At 47.4% G+C, this 14,403-nt stretch overlaps 1 pseudogene; it reads left to right on the forward strand.

Annotated features, from left to right (window-relative positions):
- The first annotated feature begins 12,943 nt into the window (after positions 1 to 12,943).
- Positions 12,944 to 14,164, forward strand: LOC118575951 (annotated as a pseudogene).
- The last annotated feature ends 239 nt before the right edge of the window (positions 14,165 to 14,403 follow it).

The raw sequence follows: 14,403 nt of genomic DNA on the forward strand, positions 1-14,403 counted from the left end.
CATTTTATTTATACAGAGCGATGTCCACAGCACTCACAGGAGTGAATGACCCTGTCCCTGCCCTCAACACAGGACAACCAACAGTGATAACACAAAAGTGCTGAGTGCTGTAACCTAGGAGTGTGTTAGAGGGATGTGTTGCAGGGGGAGGGGGTTCTCCAGCCTGTGCAAGTGCCTGAGAGATCCCCAAGACGCAGGGCAACTGACCCCAGGCTGCACATTTCTATGGCTCTAGGTGCTGCTTCCATGAACCTATTCCCTTTCCACCCCACTTGACTTCCATGAGACAGGAAAGCCATCTGGTACCAAGTCTGTTAATCACAGTGCCTCATGCCTGTAACCCAACAGTGATGCAGGAGGATTGCCATGAGTTTTAAGCCAGACTGGGTGTCTTAGTTAGAGTTTCTACTGGGCATGGCTTGAGCATATATGAGACCTCAAAGCCAGCCTCCACAGTGACACACTTCCTCCAACAAGACCACACTTACTCCAATAAGGCCACACCTCCTAATAGTGCCAGTTCCTTTGGGGGGCATTTTCTTTCAAACCACCACATTCCATACCATAAAACATAAGTTTGTAAGCATGTCATAATGCAAAAATGCATTCAGGTCAACTGAATCACAGTCTCAACAATGTTTAAGCCGGGCGGTGGTGGTGCATGCCTGTAATCCCAGCACTTGGGAGGCAGAGGCAGGTGGATCTCTATGAGTTCAAGGCCAGTCTGGTCTACAAAGCAAGTTCCAGGACAGACAGCTACAGAGAAACCCTGTCTCAAACAAAACAAAACAAAACAAAACAAAAACAACAACAACAATATTTAAAAGTCCAAAGTCTCTTCTGAGATTCTGTAATCTCTTAACTGTAATCCCCTATAAAAATCAAAATCAAAACACAGATCACATACTTCTAACAGATAATGGCACAGGATATACATTACCATTCCAAAACATAAGGAAGGGAGCATAGTGAGGAAATACTGGACCAAAGCAAGACTGAAAAACAGTTGGGCAAACTCCAAACTCTGCATCTCCATGTCTGATGTCACAACACTCTTCAGATCTCCAGCTCTGCTGGAGTCCAGATCCAGATGAGGGCAAGGTCTGAAGATGGGTAGATGCAAGAGTGGTGATGGAGGAATCAGACACAGGATACTTCATCTCATTTTAGGAGAGATGGGCAGAGAGGAAGCATATGGCGCCATCCCCAGTGGGACAGGTCCCAGCAGAGGCTGTAAGGAGTCGGCAGGGGAAGGAATCGAGCCAGGCCATGGAGGTCTGGAGAATCTTGCAGCCTGACTGACTAGCAGCCAGAGTATTTCTTTATTTATACAGAATTTAGTAAGCAGGGATACATAGATCATATAATTTTTGTTTTTGGACATGTGTTTCACTTCCTTTTGCTCACCTTTTAGTCATCATTAATAAACTATGACAGAACAGAGGTATCATTTCCAATCATTTTCCCTCAAGTTTTGACATCATTAATAAACAGAGTTATCATTAATACTCATTAACCCCATAACCCAATTTTGAAGAATCTAGAGGCATGTGACAGCCTGTTCTCAGGCTGGTAGCTTTGGTTGCTTCAAGGACACTAGAACAAAAACAAAACCTTCAAGCCACCCTGGACATTTTGCCATGTCCCAAGCAGTGTATTATTAACTCTTAGTGGTCAGAGTGCCCAGGAAAAATCCTCATTCTAAAGCTGCTGAAGTTAATATTTGAATTCTGGCATAATGCAATCTATCTTTACATTTATATCTTTATAGAATTTGTCTATATGTCTATTCCTGGCACTGTGTTATTCCTCGTTCATTTGACATTACCGTGGCTCTGCATGAGCTAACTTTTCTAAGAGAGGGAGGTCCTGACACCTCATACTTTTGTCATCTTTCCACTCCGTACTTTACTCATCAATATGTCTCTGTGTAGGGCAGTTGTATGCCACATGTCTGAGTGGACAGTGGGAAGAGTCTTGTAATCTCAACCGTGGCCAGCTCCACTAGCCCACCGGATCTTGTTGACCTTTTGAGTTTACTGTGTATTGAATATCTTGTTCCTGTGTAAGCACAAGGACAGATGTTTCAAGAATGTCTCATAGCCTCATGAAGAGACCTCTGGCTTCTTTATGTGTCACAACCTCCAAGGCATAAAGGAAGACCTTCAAGTAGATAAGGATATCTCCCTCAAAGTGAGGGGGGGCAGGAGATAGTATGTTCAGGACTGTCCTGGGGAAGCTTAGAAGCAGCGTTCCTGGGAGAAGGCATAAATGATTTATAAGAAAATTTCCATCAGTCCAATATCTCCAAATTGTACAAATATTAAAGTCTCCCAAGTATGCAAGAGGTGGAGATGAAAACCAAAGGTGGCATGGCAGCCATCATGCGGGTCAGCTCTGCTGGGTCTTTGTCCAGCAGCTGTGCTGGCTTTATGACTCTGCCATTCCCAACAGATATGGCTGTGCCACAGCTCCATTCAGCTTTGTTGACTGCAGCGCACTTCCTTCTTTTGGGCTGGTTCTGCTCCCTGTTAGCAGCCCTCCTTGGCTGGTATTCCATGGCTCTGGTGTCTCCAACATTTTGGGGTCTCCAAAGTAATCCAGGCTTCAACTTCACAGCTTCATGCAATGGCCTTTCTAAGCCTCCATTCAGGGACACCCCTGACACACGCCTGGCCTCATCAGCTCTCCTTAGTCTCAGAGGCAAATTCCATAGCCCCTCTCTTCTATCCTTAACTCCATAACCATGGCCAAACCTGTCAAGTTCTGCTGCTTGCTGGTGCTGGAACATGGCCCCCTTGTTCAATTATATCTTCACGGCCTTTCTGTTTTCGATGGTTACCTTCACTTCCTAAGCGTGGTGGTCCTGAAAATGGATCTACAGGCTGGCCTTGAACTCAGAGATCTTTCAGTTACATCTTCATCAGCTTCCTATTTTTGATGATTTACTTCATTGCCAGGCCTGGCTATTCTGGAACTGGCTCTGTAGACCAGGCAGGCCCCAAACTCAGAGATCCACCAGCCTCTGCCTTCTGAGTGCTGGGATTAAAGATGTGCACCACCACACCTGGCTCTAAGCTTTTCTTTAATTCCTTTTCACAAGCTGGAAATTTGGCTGGGTGGGATCTTGGGTCACCACTCCCTTTGTGCCATCTCTTACTGTTTTCTTCTTGAACACAGGACTTAGCTCCATTCCCCTTTCTCCTCAAATATCTTTCCTTGCTCAGCTTGCTCCTTTTCATTATGTATCTTCATTAGAGTTAACACTACTAACCACACAACAGTCTGTGCTAAGCTGTTTTAGCTGGAGAGATGGCTCAGCCGTTAAAGGGTAGGGCTCACAACCAAAAATACACTAAACTGTTTTGAGATTTCTTCTGCCAAGGGAATTAACCCAAAACTCTTCACTTTAGCCTCAGGCAGACTTTCCAGACAAGGGCAAAAAACAGCCACACTCTTCACAAAATATCACAAGACCAGTCTCTAGGCCACATACTGAAATTCTTCTCCTCCAAAACCTCTTGAGCAAGGCCCCTGCAGTTCAAATCACTCTTAGCACCACTGTCTTCCCATGCTCCTACTGATATGGCCCATTAAGCAGTCCTTAAAACATTCCACTGCTTTCCTAACCCAAACTCTCCAAGTCCAAATTCCTCCAAACAAAAGCATGGACTGGTGTATCACAGCAACACCCTACTCCTGGTACCAACTTCTGTCTTAGGGTTTCTGTCACTGTGAAGAGACACCATGACTATAGCAACTCTTATGAGGAAAGCATTTAATTGGGTGGCTTACAGTTCAGAGGTTTAATCCACTATTGTCATCACAGGAAGCAAGGTAGCATGCAGGCAGACATGGTGCTGGAGCTGAGAGTCCTTACTTGATCCAAAGGCAACAGGTAGTGAACTGTCTCACTGAGGGCGGCTTGAGCATATATGAGATCTCAAAGCCTACCACCACAGTGACACACTTCCTCCAACAAGACCACACTTACTCCAATAAGGCCTCACCTTCTAATAGTGCCACTCCCTTTGGGGACCATTTTCTTTCAAACCACTACACTGGGCTACACAGTGAGTTCTAAGCCAGCTTGGGCTGTATAGTGAGGCCCTAGTAAAAACGACAACAACAAGACTAAGCTAAGTGGTGGTGGTGCACACCTTTAATCCCAGAGGCAGAGGCAGGCAGATCTCTGAGTTCTAGTACAGCCAGGGCTACACAGAGAAGTCCTGTCTTGAAAAAAAAAAATGAAAGAGAGAGAGAAAAAGAAAGACAGAACGACAAAGACAGACTAAAAAGAAAACATGCAAAGCTGAAGTTGGGTGTGAATTCCAGAATTCAGGAGGCTGAGACCAGAGGCCCTCAAGTCTGAGACCAGCCTGGACTTCATAACAAGACTTTGTCCATAAGAGACAAAGGGGGGAGGCTAAGACTGAGGCTCAAAAAGACTGGAAACCTCACATTGAAGGGAAGAGCATTTAGCTCATGTCCTCTAACTCCACATCATTCTTGCTTCACTTGAACTGAATCTGGGAGATGGGCAGCCCCATCACCTCACAGAGCCTTAGAGACATGAAAACCTCCATCCTTTTCTGCCTCACCAAGTCTGGGGCTCCTGCACTCCCATGCTCTCCCCTGCTACCCCACTCAGTCCCATCTCCAAAAAAAAGGAAGGAAAGGAGGGAGGGAGGGAGGGAGGGAGGAAAGGAGGAAGGGAGAGGGAGAGGGGAAGGGAGAGGGAGGGAGAGAGAGAGAGAGAGAGAGAGAGAGAGAGAGAGAGAGAGAGAGAATGAAAAGCAAAGCACAGCATGAAGTCCAGCACTCCACAGCAGGTTCACTTATACCTTGGTCCTTACACGGGAAGGAGAAGGCAGAGAAGATGCAGAGGTCCCACCTCCCGGGGTGGCAGCGAAGAGACTGGAACAGGCCAGACTCCCCAGTGTAGCCTATATTAAATTATTTTACATTTATTTGTTTTAGGTGTGTGTTTTGTGTGCATGTATATGTGGGTACTATGTGTATGGCAGGTGCCCACCGAGAACAGAAGAGGGTGCTGAATCCCACGGATCTGTGTTACTGATGGTTGTAAGCCTCTGTGCAGGTACTGGGAACAGAGGCTTGGTCCTCTGAAAAAGCAAGTGTGCTCTAACCACTGAGCTGTCTCTCAGGCCCCTGGACTGTATTAAACATCTTGAGAAGTTAAAATAATGGTGGACTGTTAAAAAAATCCATGGAGCACCCACGGGGGGGCTACAGCTGCCCCATGGAGCATTCACCAGGGGCTACAGCTACGCCATGGAGCTGGCGGTTTCCTCTCCCTGGGACAACAGACCTATTCTTTCCGGCTTTCATCAGTATTCACGCTGGGTTTTTAGCTGCCTGCCGCTGCTTCAGTATGTGTGAATGGCAGCATCACAGAGCTGCTGACATTTAGAAAGTCCTTAGCAGAGTCAAGTCCCAGGAATGCCACGGTCCATGAAAACAAAAGGTAAAATCGTTAGGTTGACTTGGATAAAGATTTAGTCTGGGCGGTGGTGGCGCACGCCTTTAATCCCAGCACTGGGGAGGCAGAGCCAGGTGGATCTTTGTGAGTTCGAGGCCAGCCTGGGCTACAAAGTGAGATCCAGGACAGGTGCAAAGCTACACAGAGAAACCCTGTCTCGAAAAACAAAAAAAACAAACAAACAAACAAACAAACAAAAAAGATTTAGTCTGAATATATGCTCAGCATGCAAAAATTAATAGTGGAGTAAAACAAGCCCCGACAAATACTATGCACACAGTATCCATGGCAGCAAACGCAGGCAGGCCTAAAGCGGTAATCAAGACAGCTTGCAAACCCTAGACAAAGTGTGCTCATGAGCCCCCTAGTGGCAATGACCGGGTAGTGGCCCAGGGATCAACACCTCTCCTAAGAATTGATCTGTTCATAAGAACTACCTCAGAGGAAGGTGGCTGGCGTCAAAGTCCCCATACTCCCTTTCACACCCCAGCTCCCTCCTTGACAGTGCTTGATGGCGTGTAAACGCAACACACATCCACTGTGCTATGAGTGGACTTACACTGACGGACTGTAAAGACCCCACCGGCTGCATAACACCATCTTGCATGCACCACTAAGGAAGGAAGGTAATCAGTCAGGCTAGGACATGATGCTGGTGCTGACATATCTGCACTTGAAAGCTGTTGAATGTGAAAATAATTACATTTTATAGCCCACAAGATGCAATAAGGGACTCTGTGAGTCACTTAACCCCGGGGCCTCACTTCCTCACTCAGAGCAGCTACACCCCTCAGTCACCCACTCATTCTGCATACCTCAGGAAGCACTCACTATGGGACAGGCCCTGGCTTCAGCATGGAGGGATCAGGAGAGCAGGAGCGTTTGTTCCGTCCTTCTAACATGGGGACTCTGGGTCGTGAACTCTTAACTCAGGTCCTCGGGCTTGGGAGAAAGGGCCTTTGTCCACTGAGCCGTCTCACCAGCCTGCTGCAGGATTTTTTATTTTGCTTGTTCTCTGGGTTTTTTGTTTGTTTGTTTTGGGTTGGGTTTTTGGTTTTTTGTTTTTGTTTGTTTGTTTGCTTGTTTGTTTGTTTGTTTTGACAGGTTGAATGTAGCTCAGGCTGGCCTTGAACTCTATATTTTGCCAAGGATAACTTTGAACTCCGGATCCTGACTACAGGTGTGCAGCAGGACCCCTGTTTTGACTGTAGTTTCTGATGACCCTTGCCAACTAACAGCCTGAGCCAGTGGTTCTCTGACGAGCTACAGAGTGAAAACGGAGAGCGGACAAGGTATCAGAACACCAGCTTCCTCGTGTGGCTGGGCTTCTTGGCAGTGCTAATCCCTCTCAGCTCCAGTTTAGTTCACCTGTTCATCAATGGATATGGTCAGGTCTTGCCTGCTCCACCTAGCTCCTGGCTTAACAAGGCAAGGCTCTATCCTTCTCCCAGTGAAGTCCTTCAAATAAAATACAGTGGCAGTCAAAAAAGCAAAGGATGGGTGGAGAGATGGCTCAGAAGTTAAGAGCACTGGCTGCTCCTCCAGAGGTGCCAGGTTCAGTTCCCAGCACCACCATGGCAGCTCACAACCCTCTGTAACTCCAGTTCCAGAGGATCCAACACCTTCTTCTGGCCTCCAAGCATACGTGTGGTTCACAAACATGCATGAAGGTAAAACATCCACACACATAAAATGAAAATAAATCTTTAAGACCAAGACAAGACAGTGAAGTAGCCAGGCATGGTTACAAAGATCCTTAATCCCAGGGCTGGAGAGATGGCAAAGCGGTTGAGAGCACGGGCTGCTCTTCCAGAGGACCTACGTTCGATTCCCAGCATCCACATGGTGGCCTTACAACTGTCTGTAACTACAGTTCCAGGGGACCCAACACCCTTACACAGGAAACACCAACACACATAAAAATAAATAAAAAGGAAAAGAGGCCTTGCAGGAGAATATCTGTGAGTCTGAGATACAGCCTGAGCTGCATAGCAAGTTCCAAGACAGCCAGAGCTACATAGTGAGACCTTGTCCCAAAAACGAACAAACAAAAACACCAAAGTACCTGTGACTATGGTTTCCACGGCAACCAAGGTCCTAGCTTTTCTGTCCTTGGATCAAGAACATTCCAGAATTTTTCTTGATACCCATAGGTTTAAGCAGTATCATTTTCTATATATAAACATCTAATCCAGAATAAGATCATTATATATTTAAACATTTAAAATATAGGTCTTTTAGCTCCTTGGTGATGACAGTGAGCTGGAGTCTGACACACACCCACAGACCTAAGCAGGCTGGTTTTCTGCCCTGGGGTTGAGGTGTAGGATAAGCTGGGTGGGGACCTGTAGTTCCCACATTTTCAGGACAAAGGCTGTGTGATTCTAGCTAAGCAGGTGGGAGGCACGCTAGAAAGCAAGCTAATCCTGTCTGATATGGCCACCTGAGGGTATGAACAAGCTGAAGCAGAGAGAAGCTGATCTCTCCATTCTTGGGCCTGTAGGGGTAAGAAAGCTAATAGGAACGAGGGCCTCCTCCACAGCAGGGAGCTGCTGCTGAATTGCCAGTGACATGTAGGGAAGGGAGACTCAGAAGAGCTTGTAGACAACCCAAACTGGGGGCAGAGGCCTGCTGCTCTCTTGTTTGCTTTTGAGATACCATCTCTCTATGTAGTCCAGGCTGTGTTCAAAATTTACAATCCTCCTGCCTCAGCCTTTCATATGCTGGGATAGCAAGTATGCCAGAAACAAGCTTTAAGGGCTGAGAGGTAACTCAGTGGGTAGAGTGCTTGCCTAGCATGCCCAGGCCCTGGGTTCAAAACCCAGCACTCCATAGACCCAGTATGGTGACACATGATTGTAATCCCAGCTCTTGGGAGGTGGAGGCAGGAGGAGCAGATGATGATGTCAGCCTTGGATACATATGACTTCAAGGGCAGCCTGGCCTCATGGCACCCTGTCTCAAAATAAATCCAGTATTTCTTAACACAGAGGAGAGGCATATTGAGGAAGAAGTCTCTTACACGTCTTAAGATTCCTGTGTAATCCACATTGATTCTTCTCCGATAGTGCTTGCTTTTAGTGTGGATCTAAAAACTCAGGGCCAGGAGCCGGAGAAAGGCTCAACTGTTACAAATGCACACTGCTCTTGCAAAGGATCTGAGTTCAGCTCCCAGCACTCTTATTGGGTTGCTCTGAGCCATCTGTAACTCCAGCTCAAGAGAATCTGGTGCCCTCCTCTGGCCTGCATAAGGGCACTGTACTCTCATGCACACACCCACATGCAGATACACATGTATATTTTAATTTTTTTATTTTAAATATATATTTAATAATTTATTTTATATTTTTATTTATTTTATAAATATATATTTATAATTTATTTTAAATATATTTTTAAAAAATCCTCAGGGGTATGGGGACTTAAATGATGGCTCAGTGGTTAAGAGTACTGGCTGCTCTTCCAAAGGACCCAGGTTCAATTCCCAGCATCCATATGGCAGCTCACAACTGTCTGTAACTCCAGTTCCAGGGGATCCAACATCTTCACACAGATACAACAATGCACAGAAAAAAATATAAATAAATAATTCTTCTAAAAGTCAAGACATCAAGCTGATAATAGAAAAAGCAAGCAAGCAAGAAAGAAAGAAAGAAAGAAGCCAAGACATTCTGAGTGTGCTGGTGAAAACCTGCGTCTCAGCACTTGGGAAGCAGAGGTAGGAGGATTGCCTTGAGTTTGAGGCTAGCCTGAGCATAATCCCTGTCTCACAAAGAAAAGAGGAAGAAAAGGGAAAACAGCAAATGAGCTAGAAGGGGTGGACCAAAACGAAGACTCTCCAAGTTCTAAATGGACCCCGCTTCTCTTCAGATGGTAGGACTCTGTCTCCTCTGACTAGGCGGGGAGATAACTAGAGGTTCAAACAGGACAGCATGAGTGGGCAGCAGCCTCAGCAGATCAGATTCTCCATGGGAAATCCTACAAGCAGGGATTTCCACTGCCGAGCCTCAGCAGGGATGGGGACACCAAGTTCCTCTGAAAGTGGAGGAGTCTAGAGTGCCTGGACCTAGTTGACAACCCACACCCTGCCTGACCCCACATGGCTCAGGGTCCCCTGCCCTCCACCCTGGTGATTGGTTTGCTCTTGGAAGCCTGCCATGGAAATCTGGTAACCAGACTGAGACATTTAAGATTAAGTAAAAGTGTGTATCCATTCTTCACCCCCACCCTCTCCCCACCCCATCCCCATCCGCACCCCACCCCAGCCTTCTCGGCTCTTCCCAGGCAGACCTGAGAACATGGCAGGCAGAACTGGCTCAGGAAGATTGATGCAGAAATGCCCTTTGGGGAGAGTGGCCGGGCCAAGTGACACCACACAGCCTCCAGTGAGGGGTTCCAGTGGGGACTGGGCTACTGTTTGCTTCAAACACACTCCTCAGATGGAGACCAGGGCTTAGGGTTCTTCCCATTTCATCAGCCTCCTCAGCACAGGCAAACGCCTGCAGCCGGGCAGCCTCCATGGACTCCCGTGGCAACAGCTGGTGCTAACTAACTGCAGGGGCTAACTAACTGCAGGGGCTAACTAACTGGAGATGCTAACTAACTGCAGATGCTAACTAACTGCAGATGCTAACTAACTGCAGGGGCTAACTAACTGCAGATGCTAACTAACTGCAGATGCTAACTAACTGCAGGGGCTAACTAACTGCAGGGGCTAACTAAGTGGAGATGCTAACTAACTGCAGGGACTAACTAACTGCAGGTGCTAACTAACTGCAGGGGCTAACTAACTGCAGATGCTAACTAACTGCAGATGCTAACTAACTGCAGATGCTAACTAACTGCAGGGGCTAACTAACTGCAGGGGCTAACTAACTGCAGGGGCTAACTAACTGCAGGGGCTAACTAACTGCAGATGCTAACTAACTGCAGATGCTAACTAACTGCAAGGACTAACTAACTGCAGGTGCTAACTACATGTGCTAACTGCAGGTGCTAACTAACTGCAGGTGCTAACTACATGTGCTAACTGCAGGGGCTAACTAACTGCAGATGCTAACTAACTGCAGGGGCTAACTAACTGCAGAGGCTAACTAACTGCAGGGGCTAACTAACTGCAGGGGCTAACTAACTGCAGGTGCTAACTAACTGCAGGGGCTAACTAACTGCAGGGGCTAACTAACTGCAGGGGCTAACTAACTGCAGGAGCTAACTAACTGCAGATGCTAACTAACTGCAGATGCTAACTAACTGCAGGGGCTAACTACATGTGCTAACTGCAGGTGCATGGCTTCTCTGTGACGGCTGCGTCACACCCTCTCTGCTACCCCAGCACTCAGGCCAAGCTTCAGCCCCACAGGAGCCTTCCTTCACGGTTATTGAAACCCATCCTCTGCCTTGGTTCCCCCGCCCTTCTCCTCTCTGGCACCCCGTTGTCCTTCTTGGTCTTTTGAGATCTTAAGATGGGGTTAGCATTTTCTTACATACAATTTTGTCTATTTAATGATGCATGCCTGTGTTCTCAGTACTTGGAAGGCTGAAGCAGGAGGATCTCTGGAGGTCTGATGCTAACCTGGTCTACATAATAAGTTCCAGGCCGGCTTGTACTGCAAAATGCGATCTTGTCTCAAAAACAAAAATCTCTATTTAGTTATGAAGGATATTCTCCTCCCCCTCAGTGAAGACTGAATGCCAACTGTTTCTTCTCCAGAAACAGTTCCACCCAATGCAATGTAGAGAAGCCCCTGGGGACCACACCCAGACCTCGGCTGAATATACCAGCTAACAGGCAGGCAGGGTAGCACACGCCTGTAGTCCCAGAACCGAGGAGGTAGAGGCAGGATGGTCAGGAGTTCAGGATCATCTTCAGCTCCATGGTGAGCTAGAGGCCTGCCTGGGCCACCTGAGAATGTCTAAAGAACCCCCAAATCTGGGGAGATGTCTCAGCTGGTAAAGGTGTTTGCTCACTGCAAAGCTTGCTGAGCGGGTTCCATCTCTGGGACTCATGTAGTGGAGAGAATTGATTGTTCAGAGTTTCCTTGGACAACACACACACACACACACACACACACACACACACACACACTTTCTAAAAAAAAAAAATCTGAGACTTGAGGGATGGCTCAGAGGTTAACTGCTCTTCAGAGGACGGGCGATTGGCTCCCAGAACTCACAAGGTCGCTCACCACTGTGGGTAACTCCACTTCCAGGGGATCTGTCGACCTCTCTGCCCTCCATGGATACCAGGCACACAAGTGATTTTCATACATGCAAGCACACAAAGCATTCACACACACACATAAAATAAAAATAAACATTTAAAAGCAAACAAACCCAAAAATCAATCAATCAAACAAAAAGATGTCCACCCAAGGATTCAAGAAACAGAAGACAGAAGTCAAAACGTAACTTGAACAGGGAACATTTGAGATTGTCGCTTAGTAAGCAATGGGGTGTAACTACCACTAGGTAAGGAGAACCCAGAAGCCTTCCGGGGCTGAGCGAGAGGACCCACGGACAGCGAGTTTGGAGGACGATGCCACTCACTTCTGCACCGGAGCGCATGGCAAGCGGCATGAGCCCCTGGCTGGCAGATGACATCACTTCTATCCTGGGGTCGCAGTCTGGGGCGGGTGAGGCAGAGGTCTGGAAGGGAGAAGGGGCGGCGGGAAGCCACTTACTGTATGCCAGGCCCAAGGTACTCAGAGTCCCTGTCTGGGCCAGCGCGTCGAGGGAACGCGTGCCCTTAGCATGCAGCTGGGCCCGAGACCCCTGACTGTCGCTGCGCTGACCACTGACAGTTCCAGCCCCAGCAGCCACCAGAAAGCCAGCGTTCTTTCCTGAGGCAGCGTTCCTCCCGCGCCCTCTGCTGGCATAACTTAGTATTGCGCTGTCTGCAGGAGACGCTGTTAGAAGATGGATTCGGAGCTGAGAGGTGGATAGGCACGGATGCCACGTGATGAGAGCCGCTGATAATGATGAAAAGCAAGGTTTGGAAACACAGATTTGAGAAAATTTGGTGAGAGGCTGGAGAAACAGCTCAGCAGGCAGTTCTTCCACAGGACCCAGGTTTTATTCCCAGCATCCACATGGAGGCTCACAACCACATGTAACGCCAGTTCCAGGGGATCCGACGTCCTCTGCTGGCCTCTACCCGCTCTGCCCACAAAACACCGACACACATACAAATAAAAGATAATCCTTACAGACGGCCTCAGGGGCTTACCTTAATCCAGGCAGCCCTCACAGTTGTGCCCAGGGGCATATCGCCTAGGTGAATTTAGCCCCCGTGGAGTTGGTGGATAAAATCAAGGAGTGAGCCCCAGCAACGGTGTGCTTCAGACCTTCTTCCTGCAGCCTGCTCTGCAGCCCAGCTGGAGAGGATTCGGACCTACTCTAAAAATATTAGGAAGACGTAAAATGATGAAATTATTTCATATTATGGAAACATTTGTCATTGGGGGAGGTGGCGTGACCAGGTGGGGCGACAGCTCTGGGTGAGAACTTGCGGAAACACCTTCCCAGTTGCAGCATACTATCTCAGGATGACTTCTTCAAGCCAGAGTCTGCGAGAGACAGATGAAAACGGGTCTTTGCCGTATGGTGTGCTTGAAGCACTTAACACGGAAAAAATGATGTCAGCCCTTTCATAGCGGATGAAACCCCAGGGTGCTCTGTGGGACCAGCGGCCGTGGCAAGTGCTCCAGGGTTCCCATTTTAACTGTCGAAGGTTTCCTCCTCTTTAATGATGAGCACTGGGTACCAGATGGGGCAGAAGCTGCTTTCTGACCATTCCACACGAAGGTTTAAGAGGAAGAGGAGTACAAGTGTGTATGACCTCCAGACGCTCCAGGGTTCTTTGATGGCCACGTGTGGCCCATATGCCCAGAGCACAGACAAGAAATGGACACCACCACCTGGGAGACTGTTTACCTAAATAGAACGAGTTCTAAAGAGGACCTCATTTCTCAGGTGTATGAAGATGCCAAACAAGAATTAGAGAAGCATAGCCAGGGATGGTGGAGCACACCTTTAATCCCAGCACTCGGGAGGCAGAGGCAGGCAGATCTCTGTGAGTTCGAGGCCAGCCTGGTCTACAGAGCAGCTAGGGCTGTTACACAGAGAAACCCCATCTCAGAAAACAAACAAACAAACAAAATTAGTTAAAGGAGCAAAATAGTTTGTAATAGCACAAAGATGGAATGCAGCAAGTCCTGGGGTGGATTAGAAACTTGGAGGTAAGTGCTGAAGAATATTAACGAGGATGCAGTCTGTCCTGCTGGACAGTGAGTGACAGCTCTTCTGTAGCTTTGTGCATTTTTATCACAGTGTATTCTGTTGTGTGTGTTTCTTCATTTGTGCATATAGTTGTGTGTTCACATTTGCATGTATATTTGTGTTGTATCCGCACACTCAAACACTAAGAAATAAATCTTGCATACTAACTACCCAGCATGCTTTTTCTAGTTTCATTTTGTTTGTATTGATTATAATATATAATTTGAAAAATGTTGCTGTCTGCAACCTCATAGCTCCCCGCCTGCAACCAGCAGCATTACCCAGAGTGATGATCTCACACTGGCCGAGTCAGCCATTCGCTGCAGAGCCCGGAGAGAGTCAGCCGTTGGCTGCAGTGCCTGGAGATGCTGTACTTTGTGGTAGTAGGTTTTCTTCAGCTTGTTGAATACCAGTGTGTCTCTGTGGTGCAATTTTTATATCCATAGAAGGATTTGGTGTGTTTTACATGATTTTCTGAAACTAGCACTCAGAATTGCAAAGTCACAGTTTCTTCCATCATACGTAAAACCAGGGTCTCTGAAAGCACAAGCAGGGGATAGCAACTGTGTAATTTCTTAATGCCTCCTTCAATGCTGAGATTAAAATTATGGGGCAGGTGGTAG

This window comes from Onychomys torridus, unplaced genomic scaffold (genome assembly GCF_903995425.1).
Source record: "Onychomys torridus unplaced genomic scaffold, mOncTor1.1, whole genome shotgun sequence".
Lineage (NCBI taxonomy): Eukaryota > Metazoa > Chordata > Mammalia > Rodentia > Cricetidae > Onychomys > Onychomys torridus.